At 35.3% G+C, this 22877-nt stretch overlaps 1 pseudogene; it reads right to left on the reverse strand.

The window, feature by feature from the left end:
- The window catches only part of LOC133070575 (RAB11-binding protein RELCH-like), an 85256-nt pseudogene that overhangs the window by 55124 nt on the left and 7255 nt on the right, over nucleotides 1-22877 (reverse strand).

A 22877-nucleotide genomic window follows, 5' to 3' on the forward strand; every position in this document is an offset into this window, starting at 1 on the left:
GCCATTTCTTTCTCCGGGGGATCTTCCCGACCCAGGGATTGAACCTGGGTCTCCCACCTTGTAGGCAGATGCTTTTACTGTCTGAGCCACCAGGGAAGTCTTAAATTCACAAGCTAATTTAAAATGTACAATCTTCGAAGTTTTGACATCTGAGTACACACCTGAAGAGATCAGTGCAATCAAGAAGATGAACTTGGGGGCTTCCCTCGTGGCTCGGTGGTAAAGAATCTGCCTACCAATGCAGGAGACACAGGTTTGATTCCTGATCTGGGAAGATCCCACATGTCCTGGAGCAACTAAGGCTGTGTGCCACAGCTACTGAGCCTGTTTGATCTACGGCCTGGGAGTTGCAACTATTGAGCCCATGTTCTGCAACTACTGAAGCCCACATCCCTAGAGTCTGTGTTTTGCAACTACAGAGTGGCCCCCGCTCGCTGCAACTAGCGAAAAGCCAGCATAGCAATGAAGACCCAGCACAGCCAAAAATAAACAAATAAAGCAGAGGGGAAAAAAAAAAAATTAAACACCAAAGCTATGGAAAAAAAAAAAGATGAACTGTTCACTCCCCAAAGTTTTACTGCTTGCTTGTAATACTTCCCCTTTTTTCCTCACAGATGCCCTGTACCTAGGCAAATACTGTTCTGCTTTCTGTCACTGTTACAAGTTCACATTTCTTAGAATTTTATATAAGTGGAAGCAGAACACTGGTTTCTTCCATCTATTTGCCTGGTTTCTTCCATCCAGATTATTGATTTTCAGACTAATCTATGTTGTATCTGTCCGAGGTTCATTATTTTTTATTGCTGAGTTAGCATTTCACTGTAACAATACATCAAAATTTTTTATTCAACTGCCTGCTTTTGGATACTTGGGTTGTCTCCCTAATGTCGGCTATTATAAATAAAGTTGGTGTGAACACTGTGTAGGAGTCTTGGTATGAACATGTCCCTTCACTTCTCTTGGACTGTAATACCTACGAATGGAATGATCAAGTCATATATGTGGTGAAGGTTTTAATTTTTTTTAAATTGACTGCCAAAAAATGTTCCAAAGTGACTGCACCATTTTGGACTCCCAAGAGCAATGATGATATTTCTACTTACTCCACATCTTTGCCAAGACTTGGTATAGTCTCGGCTAAACCTTCTAGTAAGTGTGCTATGGTATTTCACTGTGACTTAATTTTAATCTACCTAATGACTAAAGATGTAGAATATCTTTTTTCATGTGCTTATTTGATATCCATATATGTTATTTGTTGAAACATCTGTATAAATTTTTTGTCCATTTTTTAAAAAATTGGGTCTTTTTAAAAAAATTATTCACTTTAGAGAGTTCTTTAAATATTCTGGATAGAAATTCTGGATAGAAATATCAGATATGTTACTTGAAATATTTTACCTAGTCTATGGCTCATCTTTTCATTTGTTTAGAGTCGCTTTCAAAGAGTAGAAGTCATTGACTTTGATGAGAACAAATATTTGATGAAGAATACCATACTTTTGGTGTCATATATGAGAATTCTTGGCCTACCTTCCAGGGTTGCAATGAAATTTTTCCATGTTTTCTTCTAGCAGCCTTATGGCTTTAGAATTTACATTTAAATCCATGATCCATTTGAATTACTTTTTGTGTATGGTGTGAGGTAAGGTTCGAAGTTCATTTTTGGAGGTATACAGATATCAAAATGTTACAGTACCAATTGTAAAAAAGACTACACTTTCTGAATGGAATTTACTTTGTGCTTTGTTAGACATCAAAAGATCATCTATGTGTAAGTTAATCTCTTGACTCTCCACTAAGTTCCAGTGACCTGTCTACGTTTATGTCAATAAGATACTGCCTGAACTATAATATCTTAAAGTCAGCTAGTTGAAGTCCCCTAATTTTGTACATCTTTATTAAAGTTGTTTTGGCTATACTATGTTATTTCCATTCCCATAGAAATTTTAGAATAAGCCAACCTCTACAAAAAAAGCTAGCGAGATTCTGATTAGGATTGTGTTAAAAGTACAAATCAATTTTACAAAAATTGACACTTTTTGACAACACTGAATCTTATCTATTAGCACAATATATCTCTTCTTTATTTTCTTTCCGCATGTATAATAGTTTTCAGTGTATAATCCTTCATCATACTTATCCCTAAGTATTTCCTATTTTTTTGGATACTTTTGTACATGGTATCTTTAAAAGTTGAATGTCTGTCTATTTGTTGCTAGCATACAGAAATACAATTCATTTCTGTTTACTGATCTTGTATCCTACAACTTGTCTATCATCACTTATTATAGTGTCTTTTTTAATGCAGTCTATAGGATTTTCTATATATATATAATCATGTTACCAGTGAAAGTTTTCTTTCTTCTTTTCCAAAATATATGCCTTTTATTTCTTTTTCTTGCCTTGTACTGGCTAGACTCCTCCGTATGATGTTCAACAGAAGTAGTGAGAGCAGATATCCCTGTTTATTCCTTATCTTTCATCATTAAGTATGATGTTAGTGATAGTTTTCCTGTAAATGTCTTTTATGAATTTGAGGAAATTCCTCACAATTCCTAATTTCTTTAAAGCTTTCATGGGAAAGATATGTTTGATTGTGTCAAATGTTTTCTCTTGAGTTGAGCATATGATTTCTTTTCTCTTTTGAAAAGTTTCTTAAAATGGTGAATTACAATGATTGATTTTTGGACTAATCAATCTTATGTTCCTCAGATAAACCATTTGGTCATTGTGTATTAGCATTTTTACACATTGTTGGATTTGATATAGTAAAATGTTGTATAGATTTTCTACTTCCATGCTCATGAGGAAAATGAGTCTGTAAACTTCTTTGTTAGCCAGGTCTGTATCTGGTTTTGATATCAGAATTATGCTGGTCTCATAAATTGAGTTTTGAACAATTCCCTTCTCTTCAATTTCTAGAAGAGTTTGTGGAGAAGTGGTATTACTTCTTCCTTAAATATCTGGTAGGTATCTACAGTGATATAACCTTGTTCATTTACTTTACTTCTTCCTTAAAAGTCTAAAAGATATCTACAGTGATATAACTTTGCTCATTCCAGATTCTGATAATTTGCTTCTTGTCTCTTTTTATTAATAAGTCAGGCTAGAGGTTTACCAATTTCATTAACCTCAAATACCCAGTGTTTTGTTGTTATTAATTTTTCTCTGTTTTTCTCTGTTGCCTGTATCACTGATACATTCTCATTTTTAATATTGCCTTCCTTTCAATTTCTTTGGACTTCAGTTAGCTTTCTTTTTCTAGTTTCTTAAAATAGAAACCAATCTTCATCAATTTGAAATCTTCTTTCTTTTCTATTTCAGTATTTTGGTATTACAGAATTTTACTGTATGTATAACTTTTAAAAAAACTAAAGAAGCTAGGTAAAAGAGGAAATAAGTACATTCTAAATTAGAAAGGAAACAAATTATTGTTTAAAAAGAAAAAAAAAGGAAACTGTACCTGATCATCATTTTCATCTGAAAACGTTATTGATGTCAGCTTGTAGTTATTCTTCAACAGAAATTCACTGACTAAGAAGTTTAGAGCTCTCCTTTCAAGAGGTCTGACTGGCTCCTAGAGACGGATAAAAGATGGACACAGCACTGTAAGTCTTCCTCTTTCAATACATGTGCTACCATTTCACATGGAAGATACTTTTAGATCTGTCATTAACCCACCTGAATTTCAGGACTTGATTTGTAATTTTTTTGTTCCTGTAAAGGAACTCCATGTTCTGGTGGAAGAAATACAAATAACATTTTACTCTTTTACATTTGAAAATATCTCAACTACTTCTACATCGTCAAAGTAGAAAAAGTCTCAAAAAAGTTGCATGGACACCACCTGCAGCCTTTGTCAGGTTGGCTCGGAGGGCCTGAATGGTCTCCTTGGCTTTCCGTAGTTCAAACTCCAGGACTGGACAGAGATGTGGAATAAACACACACAGGCATCCAACCAAGAAAAGGGAAACAAAAATAAAATTAAAAGCAAGGATGGGTATGAAATAAAAATACAATTTGTATTGAAAACAGAAAGCATGCAATCTTTATGAAACTTGTGAACGCATGCAGCAGAGTTGATTTGCAAGCAAACTGGTGAATGTTTTCCATAGTTGTAGAATACAGGGGACTACTGATCAAATGTTATAGCTGTCTGACAAGGAATAGCTCTATTTAAAAATAAAATCTATGGCATATTCTCATTTAGGCAAATAAAAACCTTAGGTGGTGTGCTTCACTCAGTCTAGGTAAGAAATGTAATGGAATGTTTCCAGGTAACATAATTTTAGGGGAAAAGACAAAACTTAGATGCAGTCCTAGCAAATACAGTTAAAGAAAATCTTAGGATTAAAAACAAAGTATTTATCTAGAATAATGTTATAAATCAACATACAGAAACAGTGAATATATTCCTTCATTAAGATGTTGAAGAAGTATGTTTTAAGTATCTTACAAATGTGGGATGTCTATCAATTTTTCTACAAAGTATATGTCTTCTATAAACAAGCACAGATATGTTAAACACATATCTAAAAAAAGTTCCAAGGGATTTATTTTAGGTTTCATTTAAAGCCAAAGAATAGACATATGTTTGCTTTTTAAGTTACAATTAAAATCATTCTAAAGCAAATGATTGTGTACAATTCTAAGAGTGTAGTTATCTAAGGATACTGAATAAAATTAGGTAGAATTTCAAAGTTTCTGACAACCCTTCAAATAGATCTCTGTTCACAGTAAGAGGTACTAATGAAACTTAAAGATTTCTCCTTTTACTGCAGAGTCTAATACAATAAACATGAATACTGAGGAAACATTTTAATGAGCTTTTTGAAATGTTTCATCATGAACAAGATTTAACTATGTCTTTACTGGGAATTTTCTTTAAAATATATAAATACTGCTATGAAGAAAAAAGTATTGGGGGGAAACAGTCACTTCTGTGAAGTAAAAGCTCTGAGAAAATTAAGTGATCTTTGTCACAACTGAATATTAAAAATATTATTATTTAAATAGTTCTGCATAAAGATGAGTACATTTAAAACTTTAGAGATGCAACTTTTTCCTGATTGACTAATAAACAGAAAAAAGAAGATGGCAAATGAAATGCTATCAGAGACAATAAAGCTATAAAAATATATGGAAAAAAATAGAATTCACTCAGTTTGCACATTTTCATTAAAAACTAAGATGTAACTGAATCACATCTAGTACAGAAGGCCAATTATTCTGATGCACAGAATTTCACTGCAGCAACACGGAAGCACAGCTAAAAATCAGATGATGTGTATATGACTATTTCTTTTTTTGGTCATCAGCAATGCTGATCTGCAAACATTTCTGTGCAACAAAGTAGAAACATTTTCCCTAAAAGTTACACTTCTGGAAACTCTTAGAGTTTGTATTTAAAGTCAGACTGCACAGATTCTACATGTAAGGTAAGTACTGAATAGATTTATTTTTCTTCTATTTCAAAACTCTAGGTTTTGATTTAAAAGCACTTCACTATACCATAAGCAAAGTAAGTATACATATCATACTTTCAGTATCACTTACAATTTACTAAGACATATTACAGAACAATTGCAGATCAGAAATGCCCTGCACCAAAATGATAGAATATGAAAAAAAAAAAAAAAAAGGTTAAAACACAAACTGTGGGGGAAAAAAGAAAAAAAAAAAAAAAACTCAATTCAATTGGTGAAAGTTTAGGTGACCAAGAGCAAAACAATGAATGATCAAGGCACAGAAAGCCAGAAAAACCCATGTCAGACGGCAAGAATTTATATTTTTATGCACATCTACACATACATTGCCAAATGTCATTAAAAGTTACCACTGCTTTTAAAGCTAGTGCTTATCAAAATGAATTCACTCTGCTGCATGCATCTTAATATATAATACAGACTTTAAAAGACAAAGAAATATCTTTGAAGCTACAGCACATCTCTATAAAGGCACAGTATGATCAAATAATTGCAGTTATGTGAAAAAGTTTTACATGAAAGGTCTGAACAGATATATTTACACACATATGAATTTGTCACTTCTTTATTAAAAGATATTGGATTAAAACTCAAAACTTATTACTTTGTAAAGTGATACATTATACCAAGCAACCTCCAAGTAGTTTTCAAATGTTATAATTCTTCATAAGAATGTTTGAAGTGAATGCTTTTAAAAAACACTGTAGGAACCAGCTACCAGCCTGCTCACTCCACTACCCCAACCGTCTACTAGCCCAACACTGTTGAATGCAATTTTAGTGGAACTAAAGTAATAACTGCAAAGATATAGGTATATTGTAATACTGCATATTATAATCTTACGAAAAAATTAATGACTAAGCCAGTATCAGCCATTATAGATTAGCTGAAACAGTTATTTCTCAATCAAGGTTGGATAATACTGGTATTATATCAGGGGTACTTGAGTGCTTAGTTAAAGATCAGGCACTCATGACTTGGGATATATGCAAGTGTGTATCACTACTATCTTAAAATATTTTTTAGTCCTAGTTCTTTTAGCACAAAACTCAAAATAATGGAGCTCTATAAACATATATTCACTTAGAAATCTTTTCCTCATTTAAAGAACATCTGCACAGACTCGAAAAAATAACCAGATTTTTAAATTTAGGAAAATGATGATGAAAATCATCACATACATATATATATATCACACACATATATATAATAAAATTATATATATATATATATATATATATAAACACACACACACACACATAGATATATATGTCAGATAAACAGTTTACTAATGGTTGGAGCAGACCCTACATTTGCATCATGGGGCAATGGACTCAAAACCTGTGTTATCTATAAACTCCTCTGCCCAAGACTGGAACAGGAATATCAAACAGAAATTTTTGTTCTTTCTCAGTAAGGTTTACATGTGATCCAATGACAGATGACATGATAATTATGTCTTCTGAATTACTGGTCTTTCAATTAGCTTCTAAGTTACTACCAATCGTTAGTAAAGAGATTTACTTTCCAAAGTAAATCTCTTTGGAAATAAGAATTGTGATTAATTTAAATTTTCAGCCACACATCACACATGTGGTTCAACAACAGGCTATGGTACAAGAGCCCTAAGAGTCTAAAGGCTATTATCTTGTAATAACATGTATTTTCTTCCTTTTCCCAGTGAAGATGAAAGACTGCATCCATTCATTCATTTATACTGAAGTACCACTGATTCATAATATTGTGTTAGTTTCAGGTGTCATCCCACTTTTTTGTAGCCTATATTTCATTATAGGTTATTACAAGATATTAGATATAAACTTTTGCTATGAAGTAAACCCATGTTTAGTAGTAACCTGTCCCATCCTCCCCTCTCTCTCCACTTTGGGGAACCACAAGTTTGTTTCCTATGTCTGTAAGTCTATTTCTGTTTTATATATGTATTCACTGCTATTATTTTTAGATTCCGCATATAAGTGATATCACATAGTATTTGTCTTTCTCAAGACCACAGGTATTTATATATTAGCATTATATAGTAAGCAAAAATTACTTTATTTCCCCAAACTTAAGAGAAAGAGTATAATCTTTAGATTAAAAATATAAGGTCAAAACTAATCGCCAGTCCAGGTTCGATGCAGATACAGGGTGCCCGGGGCTGGTGCACTGGGATGACCCAGAGGGATGGGATGGGGAGGGAAGAGGGAGTGGAGTTCAGGATGGGGAACACATGTGCACCCGTGGTGAATTCATGTCAGTGTGTGGCAAAACCAATACAACACTGTAAAGTGATTAGCCTCCAATTAAAATAAATAAATTTATATTGTTAAAGAAAAAGGAAAAACAAAAACCTACCAACTATTTAAAATTTTCATTCTTAGTTATGTTTGGTTATAGCATTTTGCTTAGTTATAACATCTTGCTTTTACATCCATGTTTCCCCTAATTAAAAATACTAACATACCTAATAACAAGAATGATGATGAACCTCTTAAATTTGACTTTAGGTTTTCAAATAAAAATTAGAGGAATGAAAATAATTACGTGGTCTATTTATGGGTTGAAGTTATTTTCAAATACATAACCATTTGAACAATAATACAATATACAAAACTAAATATATTTGGTTAGTTTCAAAGAAACTAAAATACCATGTATTTAATAATAAATAACATAAAACATATCATATCTAACATTTACGATATAATTAAATATAATGCCACTTAACAAATGATATAATTAGGAGGATGAGTCCTAAAACTACTGAAATAATTCCCGCTTGATTGGCTAATTTTCAGATATCACTGATGTGATTTGCTCTTTTGACACAGCTGTCGATTAACAATGCTCACGACTAAACCATGACTATGGAGGAGGCAGCTGCACTGAAGTCTTCCAATGACTCCCCCTTCAGCGGATACTGCTGCTGTTCTCACGGCTCACTCCTCTCTGAGCCTCTGCTAAACTAAAAATGATTACATCATTTTTTCCCCTAAATCATGTAATACTGTTTGAGGTTTTTAAACATTCAATAGCTCTTTTCTCAGGCAATAAATGAAAAGCACAAATTGCAATGTCATTTTACTTAGGTCAAACTTAATCCTTCACCCTAAGAGGTGGCATATGGTACAGAGTCATGGGCTCTGTTACTGGGCTATTCTACATTTGAGTCTTAGCTCTGCCACTTAAGTCTTAAGACTCTCTGAGTGCCTCGGTTTCTTGGGGAGTCGAAGATGAGGATAATTCTATAACCTAATGAGTTAACATACATTTACAAAATGTTCAGAAAGGAGCGAGTGCTATATAAAAATTAGCGCTCAACAGCACTCATCTTTATTCATGATGACTACGACAAGCAAATATATGGCAGGTTTTAACAATCCTGTTCCAGTAAAGGGAAAAAAAGAATCAACAGGGTTGGTGAAGAGGGGAAGCCACAGTGTGGATGCTCCCTGACCCCACAGGGCCCTCACAGGCCCCACCTGTCCCATGTGGCATCTTTCCTACGCCAGATGTGCCTGCCATTCCAGTGGGTTAAAGTACGTAGCTGAGGGTGGCTTCCCATCTATCTCAGAGTCAACATCCCGTGAAAACTACAGTTCCTATAAAGACGTTCAGGAACTACTTCAATAACTGACAGTCACAGCCTCAAGCACCAGAAAGGTACCAGTCACTGGACATCTGAGGAGCCAGGGCTTCTACACTGGTAAATTCAGGGTGGACCCCCAGAAGAATCAACTGGCCTCATCTGATGTGGGCAGAATACAGAGGGTACAAATTGGTCTTCTGAAGTCCCTACAGATCCTATGGTGATGCCAAAAAGGCAAAACTGGTGGGAGGGTGGAGAGGGAAGGAGACTGGAATGAGGAACCAAGCAACTAAAAAGGATGCTGGTCTTCTTTTTGGAATGGGCAAAGTCCAGGAAGCCCTGAGTGGACCGAGCATTAACAACCTCTATTTTCAGGATCACAGGAAAGTCAAATGAAGTTTCTAGAGGGATGCAGTGGCGGCCAGGGAGAATCCAAGGAATGAAGACAAAGTTTTGATCACCAATCAGCATGGAAGTATTTAAACCAATTCTTTTTCATTTATTTTTATTAGTTGGTTAAACCAATTTTTAACCATCAGCAGAGTTGCATAGGTATATACCACATAAATATTATTTAGCCCTGGTCCGGGGGATAAAAGGAATGAGGAAAGCAAGGTCCAAATAACTTTGCACTAAACCATGGCTGACTTACACCTGCTTTACACCAGTTTTATAATTATATGGCTGTAAACTGTTAACTGTAAGCAGAACTCAGTAGTTGTAGGTACACATAATCAAAAACTCAGGGCGTCACCGGGAAGAGCAGCTGGGTGTTGCTGAACATTCAGGAATGTTCCCTGAAGCCAATAAATTAGTAATATAACTTTGTATGATAACTGTCTAATTCTATTCACATACTAACTGTAGAAGGAAGAGAATTTTTCAAGTCATTTCATTATTTCTGGAATGTCAAAAACATCCAAATCTGTCTTTAGAATCTTACCTGCCACTCTCTCATCTGTTTCCCTGTTACCATCACCTGGAATATCTTGCAAAGTCTAAAGAATCAAGGGTACTGATGCTCCCGGCTCAATCTGTAATAAATCAAAAACAGGAAAGAAAAAAAAAAGATTAAACAGCTTGTTATTTAACTGCCAAAATAAGGGACTGGAAATTACCTATGATTTTTTTTCCAGTTAATAAACTATGATTCTAAGGTATAGGAATTCTATTAAAACTATAAGGTAAAAATGCTCATACTAATTAAACTACTTTGAAGTAACTCGAGTTTCCCTGCTGAGATCTCTAACTCCTGAACAAGACACACAGAGAGTATAATGCAACCAGCCTAGCTAAGGACAATAGAACTGCAAACAATTTGGATTTTATTCGAAGTCCACTGGAAAAACAACAGAAACACATGCATTTTTAGAAACTGGCTGCTGTAAGGAAAGTGGTTTGCAGAGAGACCAGCTCAGAAGCTATTATGTAAATCAACTATACTCCATTAAAAAATAAAAATTAAAAAAGAGAGGCTATCAGAGTCATGTAAGGGCTTCCCAGGTGGCATTAGTGGTAAAAAAAAAAAAAAAACAAAAAACAAACCTGACTGCCAATGCAAGAGACATTAAGAGACTTGGGTTTGATCCCTGGGTCAGGAATATCCCCTGAGGAGGGCATGGCAACCCACTCCAGTATTCTTGCCTGGAGAATCCCAGGGACAGAGGAACCTGTGGGCTACAGTCCATAGGGTCGCAAAGAGTTGGACACAAATGAACTGACTTAGCACAGCACACCGCACAGAGGCGTGTGGGTGAGAGATGATCAGATCTGGCCTAGAATAGAGGTTCTAGAAATGTGAGAAGTGGTCTGATTTGGGTTATTTTTTGGTGTAAAACTAACATGTCCTGGTAGTGAAATGAATGTGGGTTTAAGTAAAAGAGAGAAAACAAGGTGATTCCTGAAGACTCCATTTACTGAATTTGTAATATGAGATGCAAAAGATGAATGCAGGGCCTTTAGGAAGTCTGTGTTTTAAGTGCATGGGGGTGGTATGGAGTGTTCTTAGCTTTAGGCAGATTTTTAAGTGTCTCTAAACAGAAAAACACACTGTAAAAATTCTCACTTGAAGGAAGAAATCAAAGCTGACACTTATTAAGGGCGATGTATCAGATGCTAATGCAAATAAGGGACAATAGGTCAACTCTTTATTAAAGCATACTACTTACAGAGTACTTACTGTTTATATATTGCTCTAAGGAATAGATTATCTGTTTAGAAAGCACTATCTGGGCAAATAAATGCAGATTACAGAAATATAGATTTGAAATCCACATGTGGCTCCCCCACCTCCTTTTAAAACAATTAGTATATGCCAATAATTGAAATAGTTGACTTTTCAAATAGAGTTATGCTATTATCAATGTACCTCTTATGTTTAAATTCCTATTAAGGTGAACTAAGTGAAATTCTATACATAGTACTCTTCTGAGAACACAGTGTTTGTATTCAGAGAAGCATTTAATTTCTCTGCACTTCAATTATATCTGATAAATAACAACTTACTATTAACTTATGTTGTAAGATAGTATAAACAAATAACAGGAAATCAAGTATACCGTTCATTAGGGCATAATTGATTTAAGCATAAACCAAGAAATATCAAATAATAATATTTACTACAGAAATCTCAAAAATTCATATTAAAATGGGTTGAAATTAGGAATATTACTCAGCAATAAAAAAAACTACTGATATACGCCACATGACAGAATTTCAACACTTTATGATGAATGAAAGAATCTTTATACAGAATACACACTGTGTAATTTCATTTACATGAAGTTTTAGAATAGACAGTAGTAATTTATGGTAGAAAAAATCATTATAGTGGTTCTTGGAGTCGGGGGTTGAAAGGAGTGGGGGTTGACTGACTGGGAAGAGGTATGAGGGAGCTTTCTGGGGTGACACTGACTGACAGGAGACTGGGTCGTCACAAGTGTATTCATTTGTTAAAATTCATCAAGTAGTACACTTGAGACGTATATTTCACTGTCTTTAAATTTGCCTCAAAAGAAAAAAAGGTGAATTCTAAACATTGAGCCCAAGTCAGTGATACTCATGCTGAAATATTTAGAGGGAAGTATACCGGTATTGAAAAGCTTCTCTGGTAGCTCAGTTGGTAAAGAATCTGCCTGCAGTGCAGGAAACCTGGGTTTGATTCCTAGGTCGGGAAGATCCACTGAAGAAGGAAATGGCAATCCACTCCAGTATTCTTGCCTGGAGAATCCTATGGATAGAGGAGCCTGGCAGGTGACAGCCCATGTGGTTGTAAGAGCTGGATACGACTCAGCAACTAAGGGCTTCCCAGGTGGCGCTAGTGGGAAAAACCTGCCTGCCACTGCAGGAGAGATAAGAGATGCGGGTTCGAATCCTAGGTCAGGAATATCCCCTGGAGGAGGAAATGGCAACCCACTCCAAGTACTCTTGCCTGGAGAATCCCATGGACAGAGGAGCCTGACCCTACTGCAGCCCACAGAGTCACACAGAGTCAGACACGACTGAAGTGACTTAGCACAAACAAACAGCAACTAAACCACCACCAACACCGATATCTGCAACTTAATTTGAAATGCACAAAAAAATAAGACGAACTTTCAGATGGGTAGAGGATCAGAGAGTTGTATAAATCGGAGATAAGGCAATCACAGTAAAAATTACATCACATAATCAAGGTGGTAGATATCAGCTGTAAAGATTCTTTCCCATCTTAAGTTTTGAAATTTTCAAAAAATAAATGTTGGAAAAAAACCTGGATGTACAGAGGACCGAAGGAAAAAACACATTTAAGTTAAATCCAGGATCCACTGACTCCTAGAATTTAATAACTGAAGTTGTAATACTGGGAAATAGCTATGATTTCTTATTGTCTTACATGACAAAATAAATAATTTTGCTTTACTTCTACTGTTTGAAATGGAACCAAAGTTAAACAACGTGTCACAAAAATAAATTTCAAAATATAACGGATAAACTTCTTAAGGCTTTTTACTTATACATCTTTTAAACAAGTAAAAACACAAAATGCTTGACTGGAATAGACCTCTGACCTATGAATACATCTGCCTGGTAAATAACTAATATATATTATAAAATGGTGTTCTCAGATCACTATATGTATGCTATCTAAAATTTCCTGTTTTTTTTTTTAAAATAATGACTTTTCTCCAATGATGTGTACCTTACTGCAAATAAGAGCTCTTTCCTCCAATTATATAAATACACATACTATAAATAATGACAAAAATAGAGGTACATGGAAAAGTAGAAAACCATTCCAATCTTACTAAGATTGGAAACATGATCAGAGATTATTAATCCCCCCCCAGAATTTCTAGCTACTCTTTTCTGAACTCTTTCCCCAGGTGTAAGAACATATACATTTCTGCAAAAACAGAATGGATACTTGCATCTCTGTAACGTGCTTTTTAAAAATGAAGACCATGTAGTGAGATTTTGCCATATCGATAGGGCGATGGATACATATTGCTTAGACTGCTTTCTAAATTAAGTAAGCACAGCAATCTGAGTTCCATCCACAGTATACAACAGCAGTTGTCAATGCTTGGTATTATTATTTTTAATCTCACCAATTTAACATATACTATAAAATTGTCTTATTTAATAATGCATCTCTTTGATTCCCCATGAACTTGAACATTCTTTTAAAGATGTAATGGCCATCTACCTTTTTTGGGTGTATGTGTGCAAATTTTCTATTCATTTTTCTTTGACCACGTAACTAACATCCAGATTTTCCTGGTAAGTTATTTTGCCATTACTGCCGTAACCAGAAACTCCTCTTGAGTCCCTCTGCTCACACTCACAAGCATGTTTTAGCTCCTCACTAGCTAGTCTCATGTCTCCAACCTGTGTATTAAAACATGTACACCCAGTAGGATAAATATTTATCAACCAATATTCTGGTGGTGGTGTAGCAGACCTCACTGTTTATTCCTGAGTTTCATGAATAGTGAAGTATGATGCTGGTTGTTGATTTCAGATATATATTTTTCTACATGTTAAGTATCTAACGTTAGTTTTCTAAGTATTACTTTCTCTTTCTGGTATTTTCAATCAGACATACAGGCCTACTAAGTAAGAGGCTATTTGATCATCATACATTATTCCTCCATTATACTATTTCTCCAGAAGTTTGTAATAGGAAAGAGTCTTTGGGGAAAGCAAACGCAGCTTAATTTCTGTCTTGGTATTATTATAACCATTGAAAAATATATCCTAACTGCCGGGAGCCATTATGGGAGGTCCCGCCCGTGACGAGGTCATGAAGAAAATACCAGGCAGACAAGGCCGTCTGGGACCCCATCCATGACGAGGTCACGAGGAAAAAACCTGACAAGCAAGGCCGTCTAGGATAAGGGGCCCCCCAGGTTGGCCTCAGCCTCTACCCCACCCTGTATCCTCCCCCCTTTTTCTGCTGTTGTTCTTGTTTGCCCTGTTGCAGATTCTTGTGTTGCCTGCCGAGAGCTCTCCTGCTCCTCTTTCACTGAATGAGGACCAACTTAAAACCCTAATTAATAAATCTCCTGGACGCTGCTACCCTATGAAGGGACCAGGGATGAAGGAAATGCTTCAATTCAAACCCTTTTGCTGGCATTCTGGCTTGTTTGATAAATGTGTGCTCCCATTGCAAAATATGCTCATGATTGTTCTAAACATCCTAAGCACAGTAAGCTAACAAAAGACACCATTAAGCATAGGTCTCTCCGCAGGGTGAGAAAAGCTCCACAAATAAAATAGCCACAAATGTGTCTAATAAAAAACACTTTTATTTTTTTTTAGAGATTAGCTGGTGACTTCTTGCAGGTAATTAACTTTTAGACTAAGGGCCTGTTTTGTGCCATATCTGCTGTTTTTGCAATCCTTTGCATTTCTGTTCTGTAAAAATGTAATCCTATCTAGTTCCCATGGAGATGACACCTAATAGAAGGAAAATAGATTAACCACAAAAAAGACAGGGTCGGCTACTGAAGTTGCTTAAAGTTACACCAGGTGGCAAGCCATAAATTGTCAACAGGCCTGAAAGCCAAAAGATATTATACATAGAGATTAACCATAAAAAGGGCCCTAATAGGCACAGAGCCCTCTGGGGGGTGAGGAAGCCCTATTAGAGAATACAAAAAATATTGTTTTAAAAGTGGTTATTAGATCAACGTTTGATTGATGTTAATGTGCTGAGGTTGTGCAGTGGAAACTATTGTTAATATAGTTGGAGATCTAGAAAAATAAGAGTTTAGCCCTAGAGTAAAAACAATAAGATAATTGTTAATTTTAACCAGGAGTGCTAAACAGGGGCTCCCTCACCAGAGCCGCAGAGTCTTTGTGTGCTAAACTTTTTAGATAAATTTAGCTGAGAACTTCTGCAAAAAGACTGACTTTTATGTTAACAGGATTGTATTTCTATTATGTTGCAACCTGCTGTATCATGAGACTGCCACTTTTCTGTTTTCTGCTAAGCTCAAGGCCAGAAGATAATGTACAAAAAGTCTATGGGAAAAGACTCATAAACAAAAATATACAGAGAACACCTGGTTTCGTGAAGGACAAATTGATATAATGTTAAACTAAGTCTGTATGCTTATCTGCCCCTTAGAAATGTCCCAACTTAGGGTATAAAGGCTACGGTGAAAAATAAAGCAACTGCCAGACTCTGCCACATATCCTGGTCTGGTCTGGTCTGCTCTGTCTCTCTCTCTCTCTCTCTCTCTCTCTCTCTCTCTCATTCGCCGACACCATTCATCCTGAGGGTTCCCCTGGATCCTGCTGGGGCTGGACCCGGGCACCTGACTTTTTTTTTTTTTTTTTTTTAGTTCTGAGTCAACAATTTTATATTCTCCAAGGAAAAAAAGCTTTAGTATCTTTTAAACTATAATAACAATAATGTCATAAAAGTAAAACCAATTTCCCGATGTATTAAAATATATGCCATGTCAGAAAATAATTATTTATGGAAGAAAGTAATTTCAACTTTGATGGAGCTAACCTATAACAGTTTGTATATAAAATATACTTTGAAATTTAAGACTAATAGGTAAGATTTTTCAGTGTTTCCAGTAGTCATGTATGGATGTGAGAGTAGGACTATAAGAAAGCTGAGCACCGAAGAATTGATGCTTTTGAACTGTGGTGTTGAGGAAGACTCTTGAGAGTCCCTTGGACTGTAAGGAGATCCAACCAGTCCATCCTAAAGGAAATCAGTCCTGAATATTCATTGGAAGGACTGATGCTAAACCTGAAGCTCCAATACTTGGCCACCTGATGCAAAGAACTGACTCATTGGAAAAGACCCTGATGTCAGGAAAGATTGAAGGAGGGAGGAGAAGCGGACAACTGGGGATGAGATAGGTGGATGGCATCAGCGACTTGATGGACTTTAGTTTGAGCAAGCTCCAGGAGTTGGTGATGGACAGGGAAGCCTGGCGTGCTGCCAGGGGGGTTGCAAAGAGTTGGACATGACTGAGCGACTGAACTGAACTGAGGTAAGATGATAGCTTCTAGATAAATAAGCTTCTTTGGATTCAGCCAGAATTTTTCTCCAGGGCAAGCACATACCTTTCCAAATACTCTGATATAAAAGAGCAAGAGTTTGGAAAAACTAGCCTCTTTTCTTAAGAAAGAAGCTATTACCACTTTCTAATATAAAGTATACCACAAAGCATTTCTTCAAATTCCAAGATGGTGTAACTTTTCAGTAATTCACTTTGTAACTCAGAAACTGAATGATCAGGGACTTTTGTCATATCTGGCAAACCAGTAAAACCTGTATGTAAGTTTTAGTAGGCCTGAAAACTAAAATCATTAGACACAGTGTAACTTTAAGGCATGCAGACTGATTTCATAAATTATTGTATGAGAGTATTCTTATTTATATACATTAAACCTTTCAGTACTGATGACAGAATGTACTTTTACAATAGCTAAAAAAATTAGTTTCAGACTCTTGAAGAGCTATCTTTTACAGAAATTACATATCAATAGCATTGTAAAAGAAAAATGTATCAGAAAAATTGATCAGCTCCTGACTGGTAAAGAGCATTGGTTAATTCAGTGAACATTCAATGAACAACTACTGTGTACCAGGTTAATAACAGGAAAATACAATAAAGAATTAAAGAATAATTTTTAAAGGCTATAGATATAACTGATTCTGAAGAATAGACTTAACATTTCTGAATACTTCTCTCTATACTGTTTAAACTTTTTACAATTAATGCTTTTTGTAATATGGGCATTTTATAATTAAAAAGTCATTAAAGTAACCAATTACAATTAATGGATTTGAAGAAAAATAATGTCAAGCAGTTATCTTTAAATTTCAATTTGCTTAGTAAAGATAATTTACTCAACTGCACCTGTGTCATGGGTTAGAGTTAAAGCAAAGAAAGAAGTATATAGTTTATAAATTCAGTAAATAGATAACAAATTTACCTTAAAAATAATTATATCTAAATTTGAGGTCATGCATAAACACTTTAGTATATTATCCACTTAAATTAAAAAATGGATCTTAGAAATTTATCAATGGCAAAATTTACATTTAGATTTCCTGATCTTCAGTTCTTCTCTAACATGGGGACTCATTTCACTGGCCCCTATATTCAAAATATTTGAAGTTAGAGGGAATCTTAGAGACAGCTCAACCCCTCATCTTGACTAATAAGAAAACAGAGCTGTGTATTCATTCAGTGCATATTTACTAACCCATGGTGTGGAGGAGAAAGGTAAAAATTAAGTAAGACTTGGCTCTAGCCTTAAGTAAGCTTACAAACCACTGGAATTTAGTCATGTGTGACACAGATAATAATGATACAATTAGACTACATTAAAGGTTAAGCAAATTAACCTTTGTGAGAAGCTCTCGGTATAATTGAAGTCTCCCAGTTTCTAGTTCACTGTCTTTTCTTTGTCACAAGATTCCACTAAATTAAAAATCAAATTAAAAGACTTACACTTTGGAACAGGCGAACACTGAAACTTTACTGACAAATTATTCACTAAAGTTAAAATTTCTATGACGCCGGATGACTTGATCATATGAACATTTTGTCAGGTAAAGAGGAGGGTTATTATTAACAGCATTACCTATTATTATATTTAACACTTTCTGACCACTTATTCTGTGCCAGATATTTTTCACAGATAAATAGAAGCTGTTACCTTATGTATTTTACAGTAAAGGATAAAGAGACCATCCCAGACTCACGCAACTGGGAAGGAGCAGAGTAGAAATACGAACTCAAGCCCTGGGATGCCAAAGCCTGAGCTTTAAACCATTAGTTTCCTTGAGCAACGTGTAAAAGCATGCAGGTTCAGATCTCCTAAATACCAGCTAAGTTGGGCTTGATACCATGAATGACCTCAGGAAGGTCAACCTGGACTCAGCTTTCCTCAGGCTACGGAGGGAAAAGCTAATTTCACAAGGAATATTCCAAACTTACATATTTAAAGAATCCCAATATCTAAAGATCATCTCTTTAACATACCATCAACATTTATTCAAAGGCTTTTTTGTCAGGCACAATATTAGGCACTGGTGACAAAAAGATAAATAAAATATGGTCTCTTTTTCTATATCCATGCTAAATACATATTTATGAACTGCCTACTTTAGGCACTTGTGCCAGGTGTGAAAGAAGACAAAGATATATGAGACAGGAACCCCAACAAACACCTTTAAAAAAATCTAGTCAGCTAAAACATCAACATACAAAAATAAAAGCAACACTACCACAATCACAAGTTTCATATAATTAATTTCCATAAGAGAAAGACAAAAAAAAAAAAACCAACAAAAAACCACAAGTTCAGAGGATTTAGAGACTACTTTGAGGAAGGAACATAAACTGGACCTTCCCTTAAAGATAAACAGAATCTGGAAAGAAGAAAAGAATGATGGAGGAAAAGAATATGAAGAGAAGGAAAAATAATATGGACAAGAGCACTGAGACAAGAATATATAAAACAAGTTCAAGAAACACTAAGTACACAATGTGAATACAAGAAACGTCTATTTATGACAATGTGGATGGAAAACACAGGAAAAAACAAAATTATAGGGAGAACTTTATGACGCATATTTATAATAAAATATTTCAAAGTCATTTTTATCATATACTGTGCAAAAATGGGAAAAATTAAATTCCTAAACAGATTTGCAAATTCTTTTTTCTGCAATATATAATTCTGCTAATAAAAAAAAGAGTTCAAAAAAATTGTCTTGGATGAGAGTGATTTTAAACGGTGTTAGCTAGAGTGACATGACCTAACTGCTTTTAAAATCAATTAAGGAGGGAGGAACTGATTAAAGGCACAGGAACCAATGATAAGGCTAAAACTGAGGGTCCAGATGTGAGCTGAAGGCCTGAACTAAGGCAGCACACAAGCACAGAGCGGATGGACGGTTAGAAAGAACACAGAAAATAGAATGAGCAATATTAGCCACCTAGTCAGGATCGGCTGGTTTCAAAAACAAATGAACATCATTTCTGACTGCTGAGGAAATCTGGAAGGTTACACTCATGATGGCAACCATGGTCCCCTCCTAGAGGCTTAGTCATCTTCCATGACTAGACCAGAAACTGAGATGTAACCATGCAGCAAAGCTGCGGGATTGAAAAAAAGGAGGACATGCTAATCCAACCTTAGTGGATTTCCGTAGCTGAATTTCATTCAGCAGATTATTCTCCTTTGTCTTGGTTGGTGCTATAGCTTATCATTTTATTTGTTAAATGATCAATATTATTCTACCTGACCTGCCCTCTGCATTAAAATGACTGGCTACTCTGAGTCAATAAGATATACTCTGAATGCGTCACTAAGATACTTTGCCTGATCACATACTAAAATGATTCGAGAACATCTGCTTACCTGTGCTTTAAAATTGACAAAACAGTAGTTGTGGAGCAATGGAAAGAATGAAAACTTGGAAGCTGATGATCTGGTTTGGAATCCCAGTCTTGTCATTTAAGAACTTAAGACATGATACGTAGTAATATACAAAAGGGCATACAAATAAAAGGTAAGCCCATTTTCAACCAGCCATCACCCTATGGGTCACCAATCATTGCTTAGACTCTTCTGTACGTATCCCTTTAGAAATACGCTAGGCATAGACCAGTTTCTCCCTTTTTGTATGTCAATGGAAACAATTCACAAATATTGCCTGCATCCTAACTTGTTCAATTTATATCTTATATCATTCCACTTCAGCACATGTAGATCATTCTGTTTTAATTAACCAATCCCCCACTGTTGGACATTCAGGTTGTTTTCAATCTTTGATACCTTTACTCGAATGTAGAAGATATGAAAAAAGTCTAGGTTCAATAATTTGGATGCTGGTCTATAATAAAATATGGAATGGAACTGGATACTAAGGAATATGCATTTTTAAAATGTGCTTGATACCACCAAATTGCTCTCAAAAGAGTGTCCTACCAAGAGTATATAAGTATACATTTTACTTTCCAACCTTGGTATCATACATATTTTGATCAAAACTACACTCAGGAGACAACATTGTTTACAGAAAAAAAAAAAAAAATCTGTTAGGAAGAGTTCAGTGAGACTGTAGACTCAAAACCCACCTATCAATACAAGCTACCTATTTGTTACAGACATCTTATTAGAAGGTTTAGGAGGCAAAAATCAGTATTCTTACTACTGTATTCTTACTACTTACTACTATTCTTACTTCTTACCACAATGCAAATAAGAAACATTAAGAACATAATAAAATATGACTAAGAGATTTTGGTGATACATTCGTTACTCTCATCATCTCATCTTATATTCTTCGGACATTTCTCCTTACTCATACATCCATTCTCCACGCCCCCTATCCTCCAACACACACACACACACACACACACACATGCTTTATTCCTTACAAAGATTGTAAAGAATGCCTATAATCAGGAACTACTCTTGAATAAAAAAATTAGAAGCTTTTAAGGCCGCTGCTACATACTTCTCCAATGGTGATTCTACTTCTGCACATATATACAGAATATTTACAAGACTCCCCAAACAGTGCAATGTGCAGTGCAATACACTGTAATACTTCTTATTACAGTGCAATAAGAAGCTATCGGTATAGTTCTGTCTGCTTGAAACATGTCAAATGTATCCTAAAAGAGATCCTTGTCAACATTATAGTAAGAATTATCACCTGAGTCTCAAAATTTCCCTTCCAAATAAAACTCACCTTCAAGGTAAAATAGCAATAGGAGACTGAGAACAGAGAAACTGGTACATAGGCACCAATAATTTGTGAGCAAAGAATGACATATTTTGCTGCTGTCTTGTGCAAATTTAATTAATAGACGATACAAGACAGATATTCAATATAAGGCAACAAAAAAGGCAAAAACATGTACCAAACACACATGCAGAAATAACTTAACGATGCAGAATATATTCTTTGCGTTCATATACCAGAGGGAAGATGGTATTGGTATTTCACGTCACCAGAAACACCAAACTCGGTTTACACGGCACAGTTACAGGATTTGGTGTCAATTAATGGCAGAACACTGGAGCTGTAATTCCTATTACAAATGTTTCTTGTTTTGCTAGAATTTATTACATGCAAAATTTGACAAAAATACCTTAAATTGACTCAAAAAAGAAAAGTGCAAAGTACACCACCACATAGCCACCACCTGATATGAACAACTGCTAACATTTTGCAAAATTTAAAAAGAAATACCTTAAAGTTCATGTCCCCAGTGTTTCCTTCCTCAAGGGCAATCACAATAATGGATTCAGTGTGACTCTAGTTGATGTTTTTTAAACCTATAGCACATATGAAAGTGAAAGTGAAGTCGCTCAGTCGTGTCTGACTCTTGGCAGCCCATGGACTGCAGCCTACCAGGCTCCTCCGTCCATGGGATTTCCCAAGCAAGAGTACTGGAGTGGGCTGCCACTGCCTTCTCCAGATCAATCCTGAACTAATACAAATCCCCCAAAAGTCAACAAAAGAGGCATCGTGTTCAAAATATGGCCAAACAGCAGAACACAATTTATTTAAGTATCAACAAGTATGTTTTTAGTATAAATCCAAGTTAGAAACCACATTTTATCATCAACTCTTACAGTACAGATGTGTGTGTTGTGTGTGTTTAGATAGTTACAGTATATATACATAGAAGCCAATAAAAACAACTACCCAAAGGAAAAAAAATAGGCTATTAATATTTAAGGCCCTTCTCAATCGATATTTACACTTTAGATATAAGCAGACTGTACTTTTAGACCAAGGTAAGTGCTCTTTTTCAGTTAATCATCCTAAAACCAATGGGAGTTAAGGTAGTAGGCACAGTTAAAAGCCACCATACAAAAAAAAGTAACAAAACTTAGTTTTTGACCTAAATAGACTAAACAAAATGAAAACTGTGCCAATCCTGAATGGTTTTTTTTTTTTCCAACAAGCAAGAAACAAACAAAGAAACAAAAAAGCACACAGTCTGAAGATCATCTCTAAAGTAGAAAGTGTAAATTTAGCTTTTAACACAAAAAGCCCTGTTTGCTGATTAAATACCCCTATCTTGTTTCCTTTTAAACTCTGTACCCACAATGGCTTCAAGTGTCATACTGCATTTTTATAACTACCCAAATGGAATCACTTTATTAATTGTGAGTCAGATAATGGCAAGCATGTTCCCAGATGATGTTTTAAACAAGGCAAAATATAAAATAAATATTATCTTCTCTTTACCCTCACTTTCTTTTCCTCTTCCTCACTCAGGATGAAGAGTCTAAATATGGCCAAATAAGAA

Source organism: Dama dama, chromosome 15 (assembly GCF_033118175.1).
Source record: "Dama dama isolate Ldn47 chromosome 15, ASM3311817v1, whole genome shotgun sequence".
NCBI classification, from domain to species: domain Eukaryota; kingdom Metazoa; phylum Chordata; class Mammalia; order Artiodactyla; family Cervidae; genus Dama; species Dama dama.